The sequence below is a fragment of the Pleurodeles waltl genome, chromosome 10 (genome assembly GCF_031143425.1).
Source record: "Pleurodeles waltl isolate 20211129_DDA chromosome 10, aPleWal1.hap1.20221129, whole genome shotgun sequence".
Taxonomy (NCBI): Eukaryota; Metazoa; Chordata; class Amphibia; order Caudata; family Salamandridae; genus Pleurodeles; species Pleurodeles waltl.
The window spans coordinates 734,788,753-734,814,542 of record NC_090449.1 but is presented as its reverse complement, the minus strand read 5'-3'; the positions used below and the strand labels follow the sequence as shown (position 1 = coordinate 734,814,542).

General features: G+C 41.5%; 1 long non-coding RNA gene across 1 annotated transcript in view; it reads left to right on the top strand.

Moving 5' to 3' along the window:
- The first annotated feature begins 17,374 nt into the window (after window positions 1-17,374).
- LOC138260814 (uncharacterized) overlaps window positions 17,375-25,790 on the top strand; it is a 113,233-nt gene continuing 104,817 nt past the window's right edge. The window contains exon 1 of the long non-coding RNA XR_011199007.1: window positions 17,375-17,428. This is a non-coding gene — a long non-coding RNA (uncharacterized lncRNA). The remainder of the gene's footprint in view (window positions 17,429-25,790) is intronic.

Sequence of the window (25,790 nt, the reverse complement as noted above, 5' to 3'; positions counted from 1 at the left end):
ACATCAGCGCGCGAATGCACGCTGACATCATTACAGGGTGCCGGTCGCACTGGAAGCCATTTGCTTCCAGTGCGACCTAGGAGAAACAGGTGAATTTCTCCTCCGGCGGGTGGGGGGTTTCAATCAAAGAGGCACCAGGGGAAAGAAAAGTGTTTTCCTTTCCGCTGGTGTGTCTTTGAGCATTCCTACTGCCCGATCGCATTTTTTATTTATTTTGAATGTTTTTTGTGTTGAGAAGCGTCCCCTTGGGCAAGGGTCACTCCCATTTGGGAGGCATGTTTGCTGTGGCCATTTCTGCCCCACTTGGGGGCAGATCGGCTTATTATTTTTAGGCTGATCTGCTCCCAAGGGGGGCAGACACCACTAGAACACCAGGGATTTTTGTTCATATGTTTATTTATGGGGGGGTGGGCATTGAACTGTTGGCCATTTCTGCCCCTTTTTTTTTTAGGCCCATCTGCCCCAAGGGGGGAAGAATCCACTTAGACACCAGGGATATTGTGTGTGTGTTAGTGGATGGGGGCGCGGCCCCTTGGGCAAGAGTCGCCCCCCTTAGGGGCACGTGTACTATGGCCATTTCTGCCCCCCTTGGGGGCAGATCGCCCTATTATTTTTAGGCTGCTCTGCCCCCAAAGGGGGCAGAAACCACTAGAACGCCAGGGATGTTTTTTTATATGTCTATTTATGTGGGAAGGGGCGCTCCCCCAAGGGGGGCATAGAACTGTTGGCCATTTCAGCCCCCTCCCCCCTTGGGGACAGATCGGGCTATTTTTTTTAGGCCCATCTGCCCCCAAGAGGGGCAGAAGACACTTAGACACCAGGGATAGTGTGTGTGTGTGTTTAGTGGATGGGGGGCAGCCCCTTGGGTAAGGGTTGCCCCCCTTTGGGGGCACGTGTACTATGGCCATTTCTGCCCCCCTTGGTCTCCCGGGGTGTAGAGTCAATTCAGAGAACTTTTTGCCTGTCAATTTCTTTGAGTTATTTGTGGATGATGTGTTTTTGGAAAAGATTGTTGAGCAGACTAATTTGTATGCAGAGCAGTATTTGAGGGACAATGCTGCTAGACTTAGGCCACACTCTAGAGCTACCCAGTGTATTCCCACAAATTTGGAGGAGATTAAAAGGTTTTGGGGTTTGACTCTTTTGATGGGGTTGATTATGAAGCCGTCACTGGCTTCTTATTGGTCTACTAGTCCCTTGATGGCAACAGCTATATTTCCTGCAACCATGAGTCGTAATCGGTATTTGTTTCTTCTTAGGATGCTGCATTTTGTTGACAATGCATTAGCCTTACCACGAGATCACCCTGATTCTGACCGTCTTTTTAAGAATAGGCCTGTCCTTGATCATTTTGTAGATCGGTTTTCAGAGGTCTATGTTCCAGGCAAAGAAATAGCTGTGGACGAGTATTTGATCCTCTTCAAGGGTCGTTTGTTTTTTAGGCAGTACATCCCTAGCAAGAGGGCACGATATGGAATTAAATTGTATATGCTTTCTGAAAGTAGTACAGGATATGTGTATAGTTTCCGTGTCTACATTGGTAGGGATTCCAGTATTGACCCCCCCCCGGTTGTCCTCCCACTTTTGGAGTTACTGAGAAAATTGTGTGGGAACTTGGTAGACGACTGTTCAACAAAGGTCACCATTTGTATGTAGATAACTTCTGCACTGGAGTGCAGTTGTTCAAGGAATTGTTTAGAGTGGACACTGTTGCTTGTGGCACAATTAGTTGTAACCGGAAAGGCTATCCAAGGGAGCTTGTCTGTAAAAAACTTGAGATGGGACAGAGCAGTGCCTTGCGGAATGATGAACTGCTAGCTTTGAAATTTTCAGATAAGAGGGATGTCTACATGCTAAGTATCATCCATGATGAGAGTACTTCCCCTGTGACTGTTTGGGGCCAGGTTGCTGAAGTGCGCAAACCTGTGTGCATTTTAGATTATAATAAGCACATGGGAGATGTAGATAGAGTTAATCAGAGGTTGGAACCTTATACTGCTATCCGTAAGTCTTACGTTTGGTATAAGAAGTTAGCAATTCACCTCTTCCACTTGGCAACTTTTAATGCTTTTATTGTGTTTAAGGATAGGTCTACAGAGTCAAAGATGACATTTGTTAAATTTTAGGAGTCAGTGATAGAGAGCCTTATTGTGGTGTAACAGGCAAGAGTTCCTAGAGAAGCAGTGGTGGAGGATGTGGCTAGATTGAAAGATCGCCACTTTGCTGAGCACATTCCTCCCATGCCCAAAAAAGACTTTCCAGCTAAGAAATGTAGAGTCTGTGCTCGAAGAGGTATCCGGACGGAGACTTAAATGTATTTCCCAGATTGTCCTTCAAAGCCTGGGTTATGTGTTGGTGGTTGTTTCAAGAATTACCATACCCAGAAGAATTACTGGGAACTACCATGAGTGTAAAATACCTGTTTTATATTTTCATGTGTTCAGATTCATGGTTGGCATTTCTGTCATGTACTTAGTTAGAGCTTTTGTGTTTGTAGTTCTGTAATTATTTCTAATTAGTTAGTGGTCACTTCATTTTTAAGACGAAAAAAAGTGATGCCATTGTGTGTGGAGTGGCGCTAGGCTGACGGTGTACATATTGACTTGCTGTTGGCTACTGCAACACACTGCCAGCCAAACGCCAGTCCACACACTCCCATCAGCTGGTCTGATTGCTGTATCAGGCATGTGGGCATATGTAAGTGATGAACCCTTGAGTGGTGCTGTCTGTCGATGCGAGTGTTGTAATTTGCTGGGCCCGTGGCTGGCGGCGTGAATGGTCTTGTGCACGTCATGTATGAAAGGTGTGTGAATGGACTGTAAAGCGGTTGGTGCCTTGCCGTGGCTTTACAGCTCACGAGCTGTGAGTCATTGGTTCAGTTTTTTGACCTTTCAGTTATTAACAGTGCATTTCATTTTTGTGAAATCTTTTGTTAAAAAAATTTGATCCACTGAACCATCACTCACCCTCGTGCCAAATCCAAACAGTATATGTGGTAAAAATGACAAGGGGGGCATTCTGACTTTGGCGGCGGCGGCCAAAATCCCGCCGTCAGAATACCGCTGCACGGTCAAAAGACCGCCGCGGTAATTCTGAGTTTCCCGCTGGGCTGGCGGGCGACTGCCAGAAGGCCGCCCGCCAGCCCAGCGGGAAACCCCCTTCCATGAGGATGCCGGCTCCGAATGGAGCCGGCGGAGTGGAAGGGGTGCGACGGGTGCAGTTGCACCCGTCGCGATTTTCAGTGTCTGCTTGGCAGACACTGAAAATCTTGGTGGGGCCCTGTTACGGGGCCCCACGACACCCGTTACCGCCAGCCAGGTTCTGGCGGTCAAAACCGCCAGAACCAGGCTGGCGGTAAGGGGGTCGGAATCCCCATGGCGGCGCTGCCTGCAGCGCCGCCATGGAGGATTCCCTAGGGCAGCGGGAAACCGGCGGGACACCACCGGTTTCCCGTTTCTGACCGCAGCTGTACCGCCGCGGTCAGAATGCCCATGGATGCACCGCCAGCCTGTTGGCAGTGCATCCGCGGTCCCCGGCCCTGGCGGTAGTCAACCGCCAGGGTCGGAATGACCCCCAAAATCTGCTCTGCTGTAATCAGGCGTCGCAGCACACCTGTGACACGCTAGGTGACTCGGGTGGGACCCCGATGAGGAAGCATGCCACCAACTTGGTTAGTGGGCGAGGGGTCTTTCTAACATACCCTAAGTGCATTTCTTTTCACAATTTTAGTGTTTGGAACATCGCATAAGTATGTGGACACACCAAAATGATCTGTTGCAAAACTACCTGTGTTTGGGAGGGGGCACCTATGTTTTTGTCCGGGTGCGGCCTTCATCTAGGGAAACCTACCAAACCCAGACATTTTTTAAAAATAGACACCCCAAGGAGTCCAAGGAGGTGTGGCTTCCCTGGATCCCCCAACGTTTTCTTACCCAGTCTCCTCGGCAAACCTCAAATTTTGCTTAAAAAATCATATTTTCCTCACTTTTCTTTGTAGGATCACCGCTGCCGCACACATTTCCTACCACCCAGCATTCCCCTCAGTGTCCCAAGTAAATTGATACCTCACTTGCATGGGTCCCCAAAGCAGAGTCAGCCTAAAAGATGTATATGTGCTTATCAAATCGCTGTGCTATCCCTTCAATCTCTATAGGTTGTTGGCATTTTTCTGTTGCAAGCACCTGGGCCACCCACACAAGTGAGGTATCATTTTTATCGGGAGACTTGGGGTTCCTGAAATGAGAGGAAAAAGTGTTTTTTTGGCCTAAATGTGAGGTTTGCAAAGGATTCTGGGTAACAGAACCTGGTCAGAGCCCCACATGTCACCCCCATCTTGGATTCCCCTAGGTGTCTAGTTTTCAAGCAAGCGCAGGTTTGCTAGGTTTCCCCAGGTGCCGGCTGAGCTAGAGGCCAAAATCCACAGCTAGGCACTTTGCAAAACACAGCTCTGTTTTCTTTCTGAAAATATGGTGTGTCCATTTTGTGTTTCCTGTCGTGGGCGCTAGGCCTACCCACGCAAGCGAGGTACCATTTTTATCTGAAGATTTGAAGGAACACAGAATAGCAACACAAGTATGTAAGTACCAAATGTAAGACAGTATGTAAAACAGACGTCTGTTTAAGAAATGCCCTGTAATTCACATGCTAGTATGGGCACCCTGGAATTCAGAGATGTGCAAATAACCACTGCTTCTCAATACCTTATCTTGTGGCCATCTTGGAAATACAAAGGTTTTCTTGATACCTATTTTTCACTTTTTATATTTTAGCAAATGAATTGCTATATGCCCGGTATACAATGAAAACCCATTGCAAGGTGCAGCTCATTTATTGGCTCTGGGTACCTAGGGTTCTTTATGAACCTACAAGCCCTGTATATCCCCGCAAACAGAAGAGTCCAGCTGACATAACGGTATATTGCTTTCAGAAATTGGACATCACAGGAAAAAGTTACAGAGTAAAACGTGGAGAAAAATGGCTGTTTTCTTCACCTCAATTTCAATAATCTTTTATTTCAGCTGTTATTTTCTGTAGGAAACACTTGTAGGATCTACACCAATGACCCTTTGCTGAATTCAAACTTTTGTCTACTTTTCAGAAATGTTTAGCTTTCTGGGATCCAGCATTGATTTCTCACCCATTTCTGTCACTAACTGGAAGGAGGCTGAAAGCATAAAATTTTTTAAAAATGGGGTATGTCCCAGTAAAATGTCAAAATTGTGTTGAAAAATAGGGTTTTCTAATTCAAGTCTGCCGGTTGCTGAAAGCTGGGAAGATGGTGATTTTACCACTGCAAACACTTTGTTGATGCCATTTTCAGAGAAAAAACCACGAGCCTTCTTCTGCAGCCCTTTTTCCCATTTAAAAAAAAAAACCGAAATGTTCAAAGTATTTTGGCTAATTACTTAGTCTCCTTCAAGGGAACCCACAAAGTCTGGGTACCTCTAGAATCCCTAGGATGTTGGAAAAAAAGGATCCAAATTTGGCGTGGGTAGCTTATGTGAACAAAAACTTATGAGGGCCTAAGCACGAACTGCCCCAAATAGCCAAAAAAAGGCTCGGCACAGGAGGGAAAAGGCCTTGATGTGTTGTGATTGGCTACCATGACCTTACTGTTACAATGGCAGGGTTCTGTTAAACAAATTATCTCCTGCTGCGAAAGATAGTCTCCTGCCTATTCTGTCACCCTATGTTGAAATTTCACATCTGTTTGTTTAAAACCTTTTCAAGAAAATATATTTTCATATTTGTAAAATATTTAGTTTCAAATGAAAGTATAGATTTCACTTACAAAAATATCAATCATTGATTTATTAAGCACCAGGTAATAGGCATTGAATTAAAGGGAAAGAAAATCAATAAAACCAGGGAAAAAGCTATTTTCCTGCTCGTAGCTAAGGAATAATGAACAAGTTGTGTGTATATGTACAGCTTAATAACTGCGATTTTATTATGATTCTACAATAGTTTACAGATTGTTTTAAGTAAATCAATGCATTTTATTAAACTGCAGAGCTGCAAGACAGTTTGTGGTGCAAAGTTTTACATTGCTTAATTTGATATTTATTAACCAAACATATTTGAAACCGTTTATGCCCGTGAATCAACGAACCGAAAGTGCCTTTCCGTGACGAGAATGAGACGGGGCGTTTTGTTTTCAGTGGTTATTAAGATTTACTGTGTGCAAGTCAGGCCTGCTCGCTCGAATATCTTCAGAATGAACAATTTAGAGGCAGCAATGCGTGTAAGAACCTGCAGGCCTGCTGACCAGAGCTCAGCGTCCTCACTAATGACGTTCTTAATTGCCAATCTCCAGTGATCCATTGCATCACCACTTGAAATTTAGCTGACCTTTCAAATTAATGACCATGTTACACTTCCTCAACTGTCTCAAGTGAGGCACCATTCATTCATCACTGCACAAACTTTAGTTCGTTTGTTTTTTTATGAATTTTTAATGGCTGGAATTAGGCACTGGGCGTTTCAAAATACAACTCTCACACCAAGGACCCAGCTGGACATTTGAAGATGTGCATACGTAATTTTCTACTCCTTTACATGGCATCTCCGTTGGCTACCATTTGAGGCCAGGATGCGTGTTTTTTTTAAATACCTATGTATTGCTTATAAAGGTAAAAGGTTTCTTTGCCATGCTGCAGTCTGTCTACAAAATGTGATACTGCTGCACTTCGCTAAAAAAATGTAATTCTCGAGACATCACAGCAAGATTTTTTTGGGAGCTGATTATCGGAGATTTACAATCACTTTGCTGGTCTGCCGACCGCTTTCCCTTTGGTGATATGTCCTTGGAAAAAACACACCTATTGACCTTCTGATAAGAAAGAATAATATAACAACAATATTTTTGAAGGGATATTGGTACGTAAATTGTTTTCCTTTAAAAAGAATGTGTGTGTCAATTCCCTTTGCATGCTACAAAACTGTTTACCATTAAAAAAAAGTAAAGACAGAGAAATTTATTTCTACCCGCTCTTTTGTAAATACCATTCCATTGCTGCGTGATTAAGTTTAAATCTCCTAAACCTGGTGGCAAGAATTCCTTTGTAAATGGATACTCTGGTAACGAGTGCTTTGTTCTTTTGACAGGTACTCGGTTGCTTGCCCGTGATCCCTGGTTCACTCATGACCCATCAGTGGAATCACCTCTAATGAGGCGCTGGCGCTTAGCGTCCCCCCCCCCCCCCCCCCCCCCCCCCCCAAGCGTTCACCCACTCTTTGATGTGTTGACATCATTTTCAATGGGGCCAATGGTATAAAGAAAGAGGAATGCAGAAGTTGACTTCTAAGGCACTATGTGGGCCAAAACATAGGGTGGCCAGACGCCCCGGATTTCCCTGGATAGTCCCGGTTTTTAGAGAACTGTCCTTGTGTCCCGACGCTTCTCTTACTTTTAAGTAAAAGTCCGGTTCTTGGATAGAGGTCAGATCTTTAAATAAATGTCCCGGTTTTTGGGACAAAGATCAGACCACCTAGGGAAGCATAAGTTAAAAACGCCTACAAAGTATGAAATAGTTAAAGTAATTTATCTGTTACTGTCAGGCAACACAGTCCCTTGTCTGCTCCCAGCAGAGAGAGGAGTGGAGAGCAGAGAGAGGTGGGTGGGGGCGGGTTGGGTTGGGGTGCGGAGTGGGAGGTCAAGCCATAGCTTTGTTTATGTCTGACCTGTCCCAGTTTTTGCTCCTCAAGGTCTGGTCACCCTGCCAAAACAAAATCTTTGAATTCACCACAGATGCAGCTGGATTTAGACAACGTTGAAACCCTCACTTCGGCAACTGAACCAACAATCAATACAAGCTTTTTGAGGATTCTCCAAATGATAGCCAAGTGATCAAGGCTGCTTGCCAGCCGAAACGCGTTGTGTTAATAAACACTATTAGCTTTTGTGAATTCCTGAGTGTGCGTCTTTACTGTGGAAGTTTTGCATTTTTTATATATATAGCTATATGTACATATACACTAATTGCCAATATCATATAATTTTAATACCGCAACAACAGTATGGGTAGAAACTTTGTTTATTAGTTTTCAGTTTTAGCACAGGGGTTTTGAAGAATCACAGTGGAGAACAGATCATGCTTTGCCTCCCGTTTGACAGTGACATAAGGACAACTCTGGCCTATAAAGGGATCTGCTGGGAAACAACTTATCACTGAACTCTTAATTATTCTTGGAGTCATAATTTTATGTCTTGATCAAAAAGTTAGACCTCCTTAATAGTTCCAGCAGCATCTCCGCGAATTTCCTGTCAAAGTAAATTAAACAAATCGACCGGGTGTACTTGACAATTAACACCAAATCCACATCGTAGTCACCAAATGCAAGCAAGCCGGTGTGCCTGTGCTTTTTCCAGTGTGGACAAATTAGTCAAAAAACTAGGTGAACAGCAAGTGAAAACCATGAAAAAATGTATGGCTAATCAAATGATGAAAACATTAAGGACTAAGGACCAGATGTAGCAAATATTTTTGGGATTGCAAACGGCCAAACGGTCCGTTTGCGGTCACAAAAATGCATTTTGGTATGTAACCAGTCCACTTTGTGATTCAGTAACTTGTTACCGAATCGCAAATTGGATTTGCGACTACATACCGATTCGGTATTAGGAAGGGGCGTGTCAAGGGCGTCCCTTCCCAATACTGAATCGCAGAGGTATGTATGATTGTTTTGTGACCGTGAATGCGGTAGCAAAACCATCGCAGTTGCCACCTACTTCAAGTAGGGCGTAACCCATTTGCAAACTGGAAGGGGTCCCCTAGGGACCTGATAGCGCGTCCAGTCCTTAAAAATTACTGATGCTTGGACACGCCGGAGGTCGGTGAACCTTTTGACCGGGTTGAGTTCTCCTCATCCAAAGAATTTTCGGATCCCTCAAATCAATAATCAATAATCATTCATAATCAATAACCAATACTCGATTAGTAATCAATCAACAAATTAGTTAAACAGAAAATCAGTAATTAGACACGCCATGACCTTTCAGTCATGAATAACCACACCTGTTTATTAAAAGTTAATGAGTTTATTTCCCTATTTTAACAAAGCTAACACAATATAAGTAAGTCTCAAAATCAAATGATATACTTATACGAACATTACTGGCTGTCCATAACGATGGAAGAAACGCAATCTATGCCAAACTTGGATTATAATGCACTCGGCTATAGCAATGCAAATCACTAATAAAAGTAACTGAATTTGACTAATTGCATACATTGGTCAGCATAACAAGATTTCAATTCAGCAGGATGCATCAAATGAATACCTCAACTAACCTCTGATTAGCATTGGCATGTGGGGCTTCATGCAAAAATGAATTAAGTCAACATAAATTTAGAAAACCTCTAGCTTGGGCTCTGTCAAAATAAGCAGTTGGTACCTAAGAAGGAAAATACAATTAATATAACATTTATCCTTTTATAATTACCAAATACAATCAGCATTCAAGGTAAATCTTCGTCCTTCAGGTACCAGTTCGATCAGCATGGGGCTTCTCCAAAGGAGGGAAAAGTTAAAGCAAGGAAAAGGGGGCAAAAGTTATCGTATGGGCAGAACGGGATAAAGTTAAAGTTAAAGTCTCTAGTGTGAGAATTCTTTAAAGTCTCTCTCTGGGATAGAGAAAAAACATCAAAGGGTCATCAAAATAAAAGTGGCAAATGGCATCAAAATGGCGTCTCAAAAAGTGGCGTGAATAAAATGGCTGTCTTTTCTTTGTCCGGTGGGTTTCAGTAAGAAAAGTTCCAAAATTCTTCAGGTTCTTCCATTGGAGGGCCCATGGGGTGATTTCTCTTTGACCAATGAATAGTGTCTTTTCTCTTAATAATCATCCAAGTGTAAGGTGTCCTTGGAGTTTTGGAACACAAGTAGCAACAAAGTTTGCCAATTAATTCTGCATCAGTGTCTTTATTGTCTGCACCTGCAGAAGCTGACGTTGCTTCAAAGGGGATGAAACTTGCCTAGCACGCAAACCTTGAGATAAGGGTATTAGTCATTCTACTGGAAAAATACAGCTTTTAAAGTTTAAAACACGTCTTTGTTAATACAAGTGAAAACTACGCAGTTAAAATTGAGACCAGGCAACTAGGCCAAAGCCTCAGCTAAATTTAAGCTAAGCATATAACAGTTTCAACAAGAAAATCATAAAATATAGCTGCAATTATGAAGGATTACTACATTGTCGAATTTTCATGATTAATTAAGCTCGTTTATAATAATGGCGAACTACTTCATGGGCACATTTTCTTCATACATTATTTTTCTTTGCTAAAATCACATTGTTTTATACGATTTTGTTAGATGTTATATAAATGTTTGTTAGTCTTTCTTTTTCTGCTTCATCAGACCCCTATCCCTTTGTGAATGCATGCAAAAAATGTTTTTTAAGAGCAGGCAGTGATCCCAGACCACTGCCTACTCTTAAAAAATGAAAAGGAAACTTTTCCTTTTTTCTTTTTATAACCCATCCTGTTTTCCTTCAAGGAAAACGGGCTGCATTTAAAAAAAATATATTGCTTTATTGAAAAGCAATCACAGACATGGTGCTCTGCTGAGCCCAACAGGCCACCATCCCTGTGATTGTAACCATTTGCAATGGCTCGCAAATTGCGACCTACTTCATGAATAATGATGAGGTACGTCCATTTGTGAGCCCTTGTGAATCGCAGTATGAAACGCCTGGAGTTTCATACATTCCAATAGCGATTACTTAATTGCGATTCGCTAAAAATCGCAATTAGGTAATCGCTATTGTAAAGATTGATACATCTGGCCCATATGTACTCAAGTATTTTCCCATTGACACAGAATGGGAAAACCATTTTAACATCTGATCCTAAGTTGCAAGACAAGCTGAAATTCCATTACAAGTCATGCAAGCTCACCTCAAACCATGCAAACAAAATTTCAAAAAGCAAAGAACTGGTTGAGATTAGAGGAAGGGTGAGCAAACAAGATATAGCTGAAACATTAGATATATCCTTAGAGATATCAAGGATGAGTAAGTACTAATTTAAACATCATATAGTTGACAAAGGAGAGCACCTTTGTACATTGATGACCTCACCCTTGCATACCTTTTTTTGCCACCTTGACTACTTTGAATGCTATTTCCACATAAATGTTTAGGTATTTTCACTTATCCCATGCTGATTTGCCATTTCTGACATGTTTTGCATAATTGAAAAATACACTATATTGCAATACAGACTGTTTTAGAACTGCTAATTGTTACTATGACATCTAAGAATTTAAATTTACTATCAATCTACTCCAGAGGCAACACTGTTTTTTTTATACAATTCACTCAGGTTCTGTCTCAGAATCCAAAGTCAAAAAGATCAAGAAGCAGATTTATAATCGTTTTGCATCACTCTTGTACCATGCAAGGGGGCACAAGGGTGATGCAAAACCTACAATGACATTTACCAAGGCATGGCTTGGTAAATCTGGAGTAACACGGTGTAGAGCAAGTTGCTGCCTTGCGTTAACCTGCCCCAGGAGAGGTGTTCCATGGGTGGGCGTGAATGTACCCATTTATCCACCCTTGGATTTTGGCACATTCCTAGATTTACCATTAGTAGTAGACCTGGGAATGCATCAAAATGCTACACCTCCTTAGGAGAGGTGTAACGAGGAGAACAATGTTTATTTCTCCTCGTTTACTTCTCTTTCAATGTGTGCTGAATTCTGTAGCACACATAGAAAGAAGAAAAAGTCTCAGATTATTGTTTTTGTGTGTGCAGGACGGTATTCCGTTTTACATAAAAACAATCTTGCCTACAATGCAGACACCCTTGCACCGTGGTGCAAGGGTGCCTGCATTGGCGCTAGGTAGTAGTTTGTGCCCCAGCACAGGCAGAGAGCAGGAATGTGCTGTGTAATGTTAAATACAGTGCATTCCTGCCCTCCTTGTTTTATGAGGTCCAGCGCAGTAAGGTTGCTTGTTGTGGTGCATGATTTTTTTATGCCCCAGAGTGCCTTCAAAGAGTCCAAGACCTGATGCTGTGGAGGATGCAGACCGAGGCATGGGACCCTTCAGAGTGAGGTTGTGCATCAAGCAGCATATTTCATTCCTACCGAGCCTTTATGGCAATCTACTCTGGGCCAATGCAAAAAAAAACTGGGGTTACTTAATGGGAGTTTTGAGCAAGTTTTGAAATTACAACCACTTGTGGTGCACATACCACTGCCCAGGCAGAATTTGGTTTGCACAAGAATAAAGTTTATTAGTATTCTGTTGCACGACTTATTCTCCATCTTGGTGCTTTTCCTTATTCACTCACAGCACCACACCACTGAGATACTATGTTTCTCTTCTGCAAGAGGTTGTTCCCAATTTGCTACCTCTAATAACAAGGGCAACATCACACTGTCCACACACACTCTGATGCACCTCCTGTTCTGAGGGCTTTTTGAATGTGAGAGACCTGGAAAGATGAGCTATTGACCCAACACAATCTGGGTAAATGTGTTCAGGCCCCCCAGTCAAAGCTGGTGAGTTGCTGGACATGGTGGGTAAACACCACACTGTTCAAAGAGGCAGCACACAACAGGGACCTCCTGGTAGTAATGCATAGAGAAAGGAAGTGCTCAGCTAACCAGCATCAGTTCTACGTGCATAGAGAAAGGAAGTGCTCAGCTAACCAGCATCAGTTCTACGTAGACTGTGTACATGGGGACACAGGCAAAGTATAACATAGAGCTCATTCTGCAAGTGTCTTAACAACACTTTGAACAAAAAGAAGTCAAATAAGTTCAACAGCAACGTTCTCTTCCAGTGCACGGTCTGCTGCTGCATGGGTTCTAAAATGAAACACTACAACCGCATCACAAGTGAGCTGCATGCACTGTGTGTCTAACCCGGTACGTAGGCAGACTTTATGATTATGGTTATCCAAACTTACTATCACATTGTTTTGTTTCTCTTTTTCATAAGTTTCAGTAATTGCAGAACACAGAAACAACACATTCAGTGGAATAGAAACATATATAACAGTGTTGTTTCCCCATGTCAATGAAGAGGACAAGAGCATCAACTTGCAGCTCTCGCAAATCTGGAGTATCTCCCCACTTCTCAGAGTTCACAACATGCCTTGGTGACAGCTCGACCAGACTACCCAGGGCCAGACAGACCTTTTATTCCACCGGGCAGTTCCCAGGTGGGCTGGAATCCTTGGGGGCCAGTTTTGAAAGCCCAGGTTGCTCCTGGTGCATCTCTCACTTCCCACAGCTACTGAGGTTAACTGCAGCAGCCACAGGAGGCTTCAAGAGAAAGTGAGGGGAAGGTGGGGAGAAAGCTGTCCAAAGAGGGAGAAAAGAGTGAGGAGAAAATGAAAGAGAGAGAATGGATGGATGGAAAGAGAGAGATAGCGTGAAGAGATGGATGGAGGGGGCTGGTTTGAGCATTTTTGCTAAGGCTACTTTTGGGTCCCTAGTCCAGCCCTGACATTACTACAAAATGTCTTACAACCGAAATCCCACAGAACATATTTGTCAGGCTGCAAAGGCTTCAAAATAAGGCTGCCATATTGTGCCTCGACCTTAGGAGGCATGGAAACCTGCAGCCAGCCCTAAAATGGAAATTGAGAGAAAGGGACTACTGGGGCAAAAACCTAAATACCTAGGAAGGATTACACCCCAATACACTCACAGCAGGATCTTACACTTCCTATTGGCACGTGATTCCCAACATGCCTTGATCAAACATGAAGGTAGGAACTTCTGGGTCTGGGTCCCATTGCTTTGAAGCCACCACTCAGAGCAAAGGCCATGTATTTGCACTTCAAAATAGGCTTGAAAACAGAACTGTTGCCTATCACTTATAACTGAACCTTTGTGCACTAAGAGTAACGTTAGAAGAATGTCTTTGTCTTTAATCCCTAAGTACATCTTCAGGGCTTTGGTTTGAAGCTGAAAGGCAATGTGCAGCGCAATATAAAGTGTTATAAAAAGTAAATCTATAACAAGTTAACTTTACATAATTTCTTTTCAGCTTTTGAAAAGTAATTCATGCTATCTGTTCAATTTGTTCTATTTCCTATTGCAGAAGTAGCAAAATGGTAAACAGCTTTTTTGCTCCATTTCTACACCATGGAATTGACAGGAATGTTGGCTTCTGCTCCCCTGCACTTAGGTTATAAAACAGCTTCCCCGGAGATATGTGACTCTTCCGGTGCTGGCAGTTTGCCACAGGAATTCCACTTTCTTGCTTACATTTCTGTAAGGGTTATTTTTACTAGCTTAATTTTACATCAGTTTACTTTCATCCATATTTTTCATACAATGCGTGCATTGTGTATGCATTTTTATAGGGCCTTGTTACAGTAATAGGCCTCTGTGTTGCCAAATGAGGATAATCGTTAATTATAATGTCAGCTGAATCCCCTCAAGGGACTGAAATACTGGGAACTATTTCGAAATACCTTTTGTATAATATGTAGTTGAAAAGAAGTATAATTCATAGGCAATCTAAAAAAACAGATGTTTCTCTTTGTTAACTAATGCACTCAGTGTCCCACTGGACACTGAATAGCAAATCACGTACTAAAAGCTAGGGATGAAATTTGAGATCATAACATTGACATGAATTTTGCAATGTGGGTGAGTAGGTAAAAGTAAGTCAACTACTCTCATTTACTGTTTATTGAAGTTTCACATTTTTGACTATACATTTATTTTGTGTGTGTGCCTATGTGCGTAAGTGTGTATGTGTGTGTTTGAGAACGCAAATGTATGTGCTCAGTGCTTAATTTTTCAATAAAAACGTGCCAGTGCCAAAGCTCTCTTCTGAAACAAGCAGCCCCTACATAAATGTGCGAGCACAGAATACTGAGGCAACCTAATCCTTAAGCCATTTTGGGCCTCTTTAGTCCATTTACAGCCACTCCCTGCCCATTTAGCTCAGTCTTGCAGCATTCTGATTTCTCCCTTTACGATAATTTTTCATTTTTCTCTTCCTCCGTCTTTCCCATATGTGTCTTTTGCTCGAGGTAAATGCTTAAGGCAGAAAAATAAGTGCTGGCCCTCAAAAATAAGTGCCAGTGCCGTGCACCGTAAACTACCAGCTCAAATTAAGCACTGTGGGCCTGATTTATACTTTTTTAGCACTGCATGTGCGTCATTTTTTTGATGCAAAAGCGGCGCAAGCCCAAAATATAATTGAATTTTGTAAGTTTACGCCACTTTTGAGTCTGAAAATGACGCAAATTTGTCAGTAAAAAAGTATAAATCAGGCCCTGTATGTGCGTCCAGACACCCAAAAATATTTTTCAGGTACCATTTACAGAATACTTCATGAGATGTGTTGAATATTACGAAACATTGAATCAATATAGCCTCCATCAAGATGATATGATACAGCTGTCACTGAGAGACCAATAATGAATAGGCATGCATATTTTTGGAAAAATGCATTTGACCTATGTGCTATTTTTACTTCACCCTTCCACGTACACATTTTTATTACACGCTTCAAATAATGTGCGCTGAATTAGAATAGACCTCCCAGCAAAATAAACCGCAGTTTCAAATTCACACATATTTTTAACTTTGGTTTAGTATTTGAAGGTCCAATTGCACTACACTAGTAATCAATATTAACATATCTTTATTAAAAAGAGTTAAAACATATTGAAATATATTGATTACATTGACTGGAAGTGTCCTAAGTCAGTGTAATGTTCATTCTAAAATTATAATGAGCTACTGTGCAAAGAGCTGCACGATATTGTGAACCGAAATTAAAATCTGTGCAAAGAAAATTATCCACAAAATATACTCTATTTTACCGCAATCATCCACTGTTAAAGTCCTAGCTTTAGTCACACGCTTATTTCCATCCATCACCCTTCCCGGTCACTGAGATGTGTCACTTCTGGTCGTTAGCTCATATCCACATGTATACATTGTGAGGTGGTGGACGCTCTTTTGCATATCATTGCTTAACTTTGGAACTCTTTTCTGTGCTAGTTGTGCTTTATCATAAACCATTTTTCCTTTAAGAATGCATTAAAAATATGGGTCTTCTCACCTGGTCTTCTGGACACTAGCCAGGCTGTTGCACTATGGCCCATGCATACCCTTTAAGGGGAGTTGTGCACTTTATAAAAACAAATAATATTGATAATAATATAATATTAATAGTAATAATAATCCTAATCCTACTACTACTACTAATACCAATAATAATAATAATAATAATAATAATAATAATAATAATTAACACAGAAGCAACATTGGTGGACTCAAACTGTCAAATACCTTCTAAAATGAAATCAATCAGCAAATTCAGCTTTCATTTAATTAAAGAAAGTCTCCCTATATTCCATTGTAGAAGGATGGGAAGGCTTCATGTCTGAGCTTGCATTACCACTTTCTAAATAAGATGTATTTGCAAAGTCGAGATGTATTCAAGAGAGAAATGCACTTGTAAACCAGCAGAGGGTGGAAAAGTACAGTGAATTATGTGCTCGACAGCCTCAGTTGCATCTTGCCTGTTCAGCAGTTATTGTAAAACATTGCATAATTTGTTTATTCTTATGGTATTTGGTTAAAGTGCCTGCGGCCCAGTGCAAGTTTTACAATCCTGTGTGCAATGTATTCAGTCGGTCTGATTTCTTATCTCTCTGGCCAGTGTGCTCGAATTTTCAACCCCACTGGGAATTGTCCATATGTTTTTTGTAACTTTTCACCCTGCTGTGTTGGCTTACTTTTGCTTCTGGCAAAATATGATACCAGTATGGCTGGTGTCAGTTTAGAAGGATTTTGGGCCACATGTGTGAAGGGCATCCCTGCCCACTAGCGATTCTGACACGGATTTAACAGTGTTTTACGATTATAATCAGGTTGCAGAAAACTGACAGGTTACTGACCGTCAAGTTGGACTCGTATCGGATTCACAAAGTAAAAGGGCCTTTTTATGAAAAGAAAAAAATGTTTTAAATGTTGTCCTGTTTAGGGAAAACAAACAGCATTAAAAACATTCTTCTGACTACTATGACCCCAAAACATCCTTTTCAAACTTTCCCCTTCTTTTTGGGTTTCGCCTGCACAGCACCTGCGCTGTGCTTGCAAGGTCTTATGTTACTGAAAAAATGAGTTAAATGGACTTAGAACATGCCCTTACTTGGCCCCTTACTTACCTGAACTTCCCGTTTGTTCGTTCAAATATTGCTTTAGTTAACTTGCATTTCATTGGCTAGCAGGTTTCTTCCTGTCCTTCTCTTGTGCTTTCTGTTCTGCTTTTGCCAACGCGTGGAGCGTAGACTAAGTACACCTTTCCTTTTTTTGGTGATTGGTTACTTGTTGGTGTTTGTACATTAACTGAACGCAAGTCAATTTGTGTTGAAATGTGTGTAAACATGTCGGCTATCTTGCAATGAAGTATCGAGGGCAGATGTAAAGCAAGCAGCAGGTGACTTATTATGTTGTTTTCTTCTTTACTTAATACTTACATTTCTGCTGAATAATATTTGTAGATATTAATATTATTTGTGTGTTGGTTTCTTGCATTACCAGTCACTTATTTTCAAAGAAAAGTCATTTGTATAATTGGGTGATGTTTTATTTCAAATTGTTATTCTCTCAGTGACTTATTTTATAGTTTTCGCTCTGGCCAGCGGACAGTGGGAGAATTATGGGCAGTAGCAGAATTGTACATTTCCTTATGGGAAGGCGCAGGCAGTTTATTCCGGTTTATACTTTCATAGCAGACCAGGTCAAGCCAGCTCAGCAGCGACATTATAATGTACAGTGCGGCTATTTAGATTGTGCCAATGGTGCATTTGCTGCTCCCCACAGTCTTATCTTTGCTCTGAACATGGCTCCCGGGCTGCAGCTACTCTTCATCACAGTGGCCCAGGAGATTGCAGTGCTGCAGGGTTCCTTGATATGCTGCGTGCACTGGGAGCAGATGTCTCGGGGCTATGGCTATATTTTACTACTAAACAGGCAGTCACAAGTGCAGTTACCTTGCATGCATTAGGGTCATTATTAGACTGGTGCAGCAGGTGCAGTGGCACCATGCCCAAAAGCTCCAGGAACCCCACTAAACAGAAATTATTACAAACTTTTACTTCTAAACAGGCAGTCACAAGTGCAGTTATCTTGCAGGCTTTAAGGTCATGAGTTGAATGGTGCCACAGGTGCACTGGCACCGGGTCCAAAAGTTGTCATTGCTTGTGCAGCTGGTGCAGTGGCACTTTACTAACTACACATTGCTATACTCTAATACAATCCCATATTAAATAACGTACAAATTACGAGTTTGGACCACTGGGATATTAATGCAACATACATCACAACATAAACAACTATTAACGGTTTATCAAATTTAAATCTAACATTATTATAACCTTTTTCTAATATTTATAATCCAGTTAATAAAATAGAATGCAAAAGAAATCCAAAGATGAAGCCTATTGGCTTTGTCAGTGCTTGTTTAGCCATGTTTACCAACCAATAGTCATACACTACCACAAGCTACAAAAACATCTATTCCCTTCATTTTATCTGTAGTCTTTACTAAAAACACAAGAAATCAAGAACAGAAACCTAACACAACTAATGCACAAAGGAAAAAAAACGTAGCTACTAATCTTTAATCTTAAATTCTGGAGTAGAGAGATACTCACCGCAAAGTGCTTCAAGGCCTTGTCAGGGTTAGTAAGCACTATATAAATATAATTTACAATCACTGACATTGCTTACACTTGCAGTTCACCATCCCCTTGATTGTGGCCTAGCGCAGGGAGTCCCAAATTGTAACCTGCCCAGCGAATCAATCTGTGATCTGCTGCCGTTCGGTATATTGTCAACTGACCTAATTGGGTATAGGTTGCTTCAAAAAATGGTGTTCCGTCTGTAAATATTCGGTTCAGTATTTGCAACCAGTTTTGGCAAATGCAATAGTAGTGCACGAGGCAATCTGTGATTGTGACACAAAATGCACGTCTCATTTAGGTGATTGAATGGCATTGGGCCTCTTTCCCTCACTCCTAAACCCTGCCAGGTGTCTGCGACCTCCTTCCAGAGTGTTTTCTCTCCACATATATTTTACTTTGCCTGCATTTGGGCTCCTAAGACAGATGGCCTGAATCCTGTCCACAAAGAACTGGCTGGGTACAAATGCACATTTCTGGATCTTTGGTGCACACTTTTTCATACCCGGTGAGAAAAGCCTCGGGAAACAGTAGGATCACTTGTTAATATTCGGTCCATTTCGTTCAAATATTCGGAGCTCCCACTATAATTGGTGTAGTTATTAATGGTTATTAGTTGTGGATTTTTCAGGGGGCATAGGCCCTCCGGGACTGCGAACACTCTCTCTTCTGCTGTAGCGACTGCCACATGTGTCACGCATCTGCCTAGCCATGGGCACTGAGCTTGCATTCTGCTAAACATAATGGAAAGCCAGTCTTAATTGCAGGAGGACGCCCTTCTATTGTGTTTCCAGTGCTGTATCCGTAACGTGACTTCATTTAGCATTGTAGAAAACACTCTGTCGTAGTGAATACTAATGCTTTCACACACTGGGACAGCTTCCAGTATTGCCCTAAACATAATAGAAGGTCAATCTTTATACCTGCAGAAGGTAGCTTTTGTATGACGTCTACACTCTGTTAGCATAACCGGAGGTGTATCTATCTTGCATTGCCAGTGGCAGTCTTTCCATTATGTTACAGCCCTATAAGTGTAATGGAAATACTGCAGTATGTGTTAATAATAGTATTTCCCTGTTGTTCTTGGCGCTAGAACACATAAGTCGTCATTCTTGTCATGAGCAGTGTTTCCTAAAAGCCTTCATCACCAGAGGAACTCTTCAAAATCTACTTGTGCGTCTAGGCTGGGGTAATGTGACTGCACGAACTACAGTTCCAGATGTAAATTAACAACACTTGGGGACTGGTGTACAAAGATGTCACGTAAATCAGTGCATCAACCTAAGTTGCTGTGCTTCGTTTCATGAGACGGAGAGAACAGGGTAGGGTCATACCTACTAAGTTATGGCACTACCTGCTGTCTCGCTAGTGCTGGTGCACAATCAGTTAGCCGAGCACCATGCACACACCTAGGCACCATAGTCCAAGTGTGTGTTTGTGATGATCCTTCCAATATAAAATACTATGCCTCGAAAAACTTTAAAACATTTCCCTCTTTGGATGTGCGCTGTACAGTACAACACACATGCAAAGGTAGAAAAGTTGAGAGAAATAAAAATATTTCTTCAAGTTAACACCAACCTCAAAAATATGTTATTTTTGACTCCAAAATCTTTCTGCTATTGTTAGTAGATAGGGCTTTGTATTAAAACCCATAGTTGACTGCTGGAAAATGCCCATGTACCACCCTAGGAACACCGCACTGACTCAAAATATTTCAAAGTGTTACTTTCAGGCAATTTTCCAGTGCAAAACAAGTTTTGAACTGGAAGCTAAATTTAAAATATATCTTTTGGTCTGGTTTGCATCTCTTTTGTGACATCTGTTTGGAATGAGTTTGAAAACTGGAAAAATCGCAAACTGTCTCTGACGTAAACATCATTCTATGACTATCGATGCCTAAGTGGCAACAAAACGAAGGTTATACATTTAAGTGATCCACTCAAAACTTGCTCCCTTTCCATAGATCTCAGAAATTAGCTGTACCTCCTACTGCCTAGTAAAAAATGTACAGCCCTTGGTGTCCTGTTTAATTTTACACTTTCTCCCTAACAGATAACCTGAGCCATCACAGAGAAGTACCTTTCAGCTCATGATGCTGAGAGCAAATCTCCCTCCCTTCAGTTAGACAAGCGGAATATGGTTACCGGAGCCTAAAGTACTTCAGCATTATTTAGGCAGAGGTGCTGAAAAGTGAGATGCAGCAGCTCCACTGGTTCCAAACTCAAGTTGCTAGGAACTCCACGAACATAAAAAAAAATTGAACAGGATCCAGCAGTCCCCTGTGGTGCAAATTTTCAAGTAAAAAATGTTATGTGTCTTTTTTCAAAATCCTGGCCTCGAAGGCATTGATTACTTGAGGAAAAAGTTTAACGAGTGGATCTCAAGCTTTGAACTGAGATCAAATGATGATAAGCAAGTTATATAGTCCACATGCAATTGTACAAATACAAGTAAATCCATCAAATGGCAGGGAAAGTGACCCTAAAATGTACCATCCTCCATAGACCTTTCCACAAGACTTTCCCAATGCCCTTTACGAAAGCTCTGAAGGTGTACCTGTTCAATGACACTTTTTTACTCTGAGTAAGCATCTGCTGGGGCAATCCTCTTAAGACTGGATGGACCTGCGACTCATCCAATGGCACCTTCTAAAACTGGATACAATACACATATCCTACACCTTAAGAAGTAGCTTACCAAATGAGCCTCAAATTCTGAGTCTTAGGCATTGCAAAGTAGCTACAATGCAACAGTATAATGCAGTATGAAACAAATGAATGACTAAATACGTAGTATTTTTGTCTTTCCCTATTATATGTCCCAACAGCAAGAAAATCAACAATTTGTGCCTTAGCAACAATAGCGTGCAAACATCCCATGTACATATCACATATTACCACAAAACAAAATATCACATATTACCACAAAACAAAATAAATGTCTTAAACAGCCAGGCAGCCGACCTTAGAGTCCTTTTGCGATGAATGATATAGGATTGTAGGCATCTAACTAAAAAGGTACCCTAAACTGTAAGGGACATATTTATGAGATTGTCACAAAGTGCAGCACAACAAGTCACCTTGCTATGGTGCACTGTGTGACAGGAAAAGGGCAGAAAGGTGTTGCTTTATGGCACATTCCTGCCTTTTCCCCCATGCTGGTGCCCTTTTGGCAGCCTATCGCCAACGCAAGCACCTTTACACCATGGTGCAAGAGTGCCTCCATTGCATGCAGGATTGTTTCTCTGCAGGAAGAGGCACCTTCCTGCACAAAAACTATCCCCTGATGCTTTATCCTCTTTCATTTGTGCTATAGAATGCAATACACATAGAAAGAGGAAAAACAAGGAGAAATTAAGATATTTCTCCTTGTTATGCCTCACCTGGGGAGGTGTAGGTTTTTGGTGCATTTCCAAGTCTACCACTTCTGGTAAATCTGGGAATGCGTCAAAAGTCATGGATGCTGCATGGGAACACCAAGACAACACCTACAGAAATGCCTTCCTAGTGCAGAGTAACCCAACACAGCAATTTGCACTGCGTTGCATTATTCGAGATTTATGAAGGTGGCCTTGCGTGACTTTATAAATCAAATTTTTTAGTTTTCAAATGGGCTTGTAAACATATTTCCTTAGTGATTGCTCTTCCAGCATAGATTTCAGCACAGATTCCCATTTACAATGTATTAGAAAAGCACTAGCAGCGAGCTACAACGTAAACACAGGTCAGCTCAGCAAAGCATTGATTTCAAGTGGCAAGGCTCTGTGCCACTAAGCGTTAAGGTTTAACCAATGACTGATTTCAAGACAGAGAACTCCTGGCCATACTTGGCATACACATCGAACTGTAATGCGTCCACCTTAACAAAAATGAAAGGACAAATCTCTTTCTTCTTTATAACAAATAAACTCAGATCGCATTAACCCTTGTAATGGTCTCATACACCCTCTACTTATGCACAAACAGGCTTTCACACGAATTAGAGTTTGACAGGGGTAACAGCTACTCTTTAAGGCTTATCCTTTGAAACACCTGGCACTGCTATTACTACCCCTGGTTTCAGGATTTTAAAGCAACAAAAACATGAAGACTATAGAGTGATAAGTGTCTGGTTGCGTTCTGCAGTTTCCAATCCGTGCCTTTCCCTCTAGCCCCATCAGCAACAAACACAGGACCTTTCAGAGGGGACTGATCTCAGCAGGCGCCAACACAAGCCCTTAAGTCAGATTTGTTATGCCACAGAGCCACATTCTGTGGCTCGGCATGGTATTGTAGATCTGGAATAGCGCAACAGTGCAAATCACTGCCTAATGTTATTCTGTATTGTGTAAGCGTACCATGGGTGGTGCATGGATATTCCCATTCTGCAGCACACGTAGAAAGAGGTAAATGCCTCTGAGGATTGTTTTTCTGCTCGATGAATTACTGGGTTTGTACTTATGAATGTATGGATTAGGTTGACTCGTAAAGCGCTAACCTAGCTGCAAAGCAAATGAGCTCTGTATAATTATAGGGGTATATGGAGCATCAATGTATAGGGAAACAATCCTTGGTAGAGGATTGTTCAGCTTGTAGGAACAAATATTAAATATCTTCATACAATGCAAGGGTGCCCTCTAAACCAGTGGTTCCCAACCTGTGGTCTGGGATCCATTGGGTCCGCAAAGCCTCTTCAGGGGGTCAGTGATGCTTAGAAAATTACATAATATTAACAGATTAATAAAGTGTATGTAAATAAAGTGTCTAAATGTATAACTGAAAATGTTTAAAAAGTACTATAAATGTCAAAGAGGCTAAAAATGAAATTAGTGCCCTCAGATTGATTCATGGGGACAGTGCTGGTGCATCAAACTGAATATAGTACGGGCAATAAGTGGGTTCAGTCGAATTTAGAAAAGCTGCAAATTGCCTATCAATTTTGTTTTATTTATATTTGTTTGCAAATTAAATAAAACATGTAATCATTTGTATATGTTTGATGGAATCGTTGTTTCTGTGTTTTTTGTGCATTGTTTTGCAGTCACATCATCAGCAATGTTAGGTTGGGGTCACTGGCTTCCAGTAATGACTCCGTGGGGGTCCTTGGATTCCAAAAATGATTCAGTGGGGGTCCCCGGATTCTAGTAATGATAAAGTGGGGGTCCACAGTAGTCAAAAGGTTGAGTACCACTGCTCTAAACTGCCATTTTTAAAAATCTAAAATAAATCTAGATGGAGAACATCGCGAAACAAAAAGCAACACACGTGAACCCAATAAAAACAACACATGCTGAGCAGCTCTTACTTGATGGGAAGAAAAATCAAATAGTGAAGAGAAGAAAACGGCTTTTAAGGGAAATCATACCTGTTGCTCAAACTAGGCGAGTCACATTATACTCTCCAGGACTCTTCTGATAGTATAAAAGGAAAAAACAAACCTGCATGTTTCATTTATCATTCTTTTAATAGGCAGCCATCCAAAAAAATGTTAGTTTCTGGTTAGTAATTCTGAATTTCTGGTTTATGAATTTTGGCGGTGAGAGTGGGGATGGAGAGGCTTTTTCCAGTGATGCGGCCATGTCTCTTTTTGGTTTGATATATTTAGACGCTCGCATCAATATGTTCACTTATATTGAGCGTTCGTCTCATACATTTTAAATGTATGCTCTGAAGTGGTTTAGAAACTGAATGATGACTCATCTGAGAGCTAATCCACACATTGTTAGGAGAAGGGCTTTCCATGCGTTCCAGCAACCCCCGATGATATATGATCTCCCATTATGCAATGCTGTTCCACATAACATATGAACTCACATCATATTATACAATATTTGATCCCAGGAGAGTGTAATCGTTTCAACATCAAAATATTGTTCTGTAGATTAAAAATCAATGGCAGGGTTCTAAGCTTGCAAGATTCGCTCGTTACATTTTGCAGAAGGGAGAGAGTCACTTTTTTCCATACGTGATCTATTGGTTTACTGTCATTTAGATTCAAGCAACAGGAGAATGTTAAGGCAATAGGCTCAGTCACAACTACAGACAGTCCAAGCATAACTGACCACTCTCAAATAAACACACGTTTTCAGGTTGCTATCAACAGCTCTAAGAATAACAGGGACTGGTTGACGTTCAAGGGTCCAGGGCCACTTTCCGAAGGGGTACCTGTACCCCAAATTTATTTTTCAAAGGAAAAAAACGAGATTCCCATGCCAGACAGCAGGCTCTGTTTGTAGATTGTGTAATTCTACTACCACACTCAGAGCCCGATGTACTAAAGGTTGAATTATAATCAGTCAGGGGGTTTGCATAATGGCATGTTTGGAAACCGACTTTAATTTTGGGTTACAACTGGTGGACCACAGCAGAACCCTGTCCCATAAACACTAATAAGTAGGATTCTGTATGGATGACCCCCAGAATGGATTAATGCAGGAATGGAGCCCTGTTAGAGATAATAGACCTCCATCCCAGCAGTTGCGTTCACAGAATGGATCCATTATAACATTCCACTTTCTTTCCCCTAAATGCAGACGGGCTGCAATCAAAACAAGCATTTGCAATGCAACGGGTCTCACGTTTGCTAGAGTTAGAGCTATTCCCATTTTAAAGTCCTAACCGGACTTTTCATGCCACAAAAACTGAAAAGTAAAATAGTTTCACATATGCGAACCCACGGCCATGATCAAGCGTGACAGAGATACACAAAAGAACACATAAGTTCGCTAGCAGTGAAACGGATCGGCATAAGTGCAATGATCCATGTAACCGGCAAAAGTGCAATTAGCCTTGTTACTCTGTCGATGTCATGCAAAGCGCTTGACTATTGCCCAACAAGTTCACGCTGCCTGTGAAATAAAGAGAAAAAGTAGTCCAGAAATATGGAGCCTCGTATGTTTTCAGTAGTTGGCCAGTGTGCTTGTGGTGGGCTAAACACCGGAAAAGGCATAACGTATCCATGCCTTTCACTAACTAAATCAAGAAAATTTTAAAAGGCAAGCCCGCAAACCAACCAAACTGATGGGTGTAGTTAAAAGCCCATAAAGAGATTACACCAGGGACAGAGCGCTTTGCGCTCGACCCTAAAACTAAAAAAGCGTCTGCAAGCATTGGACTCCAAGATGGATTCTTGCTC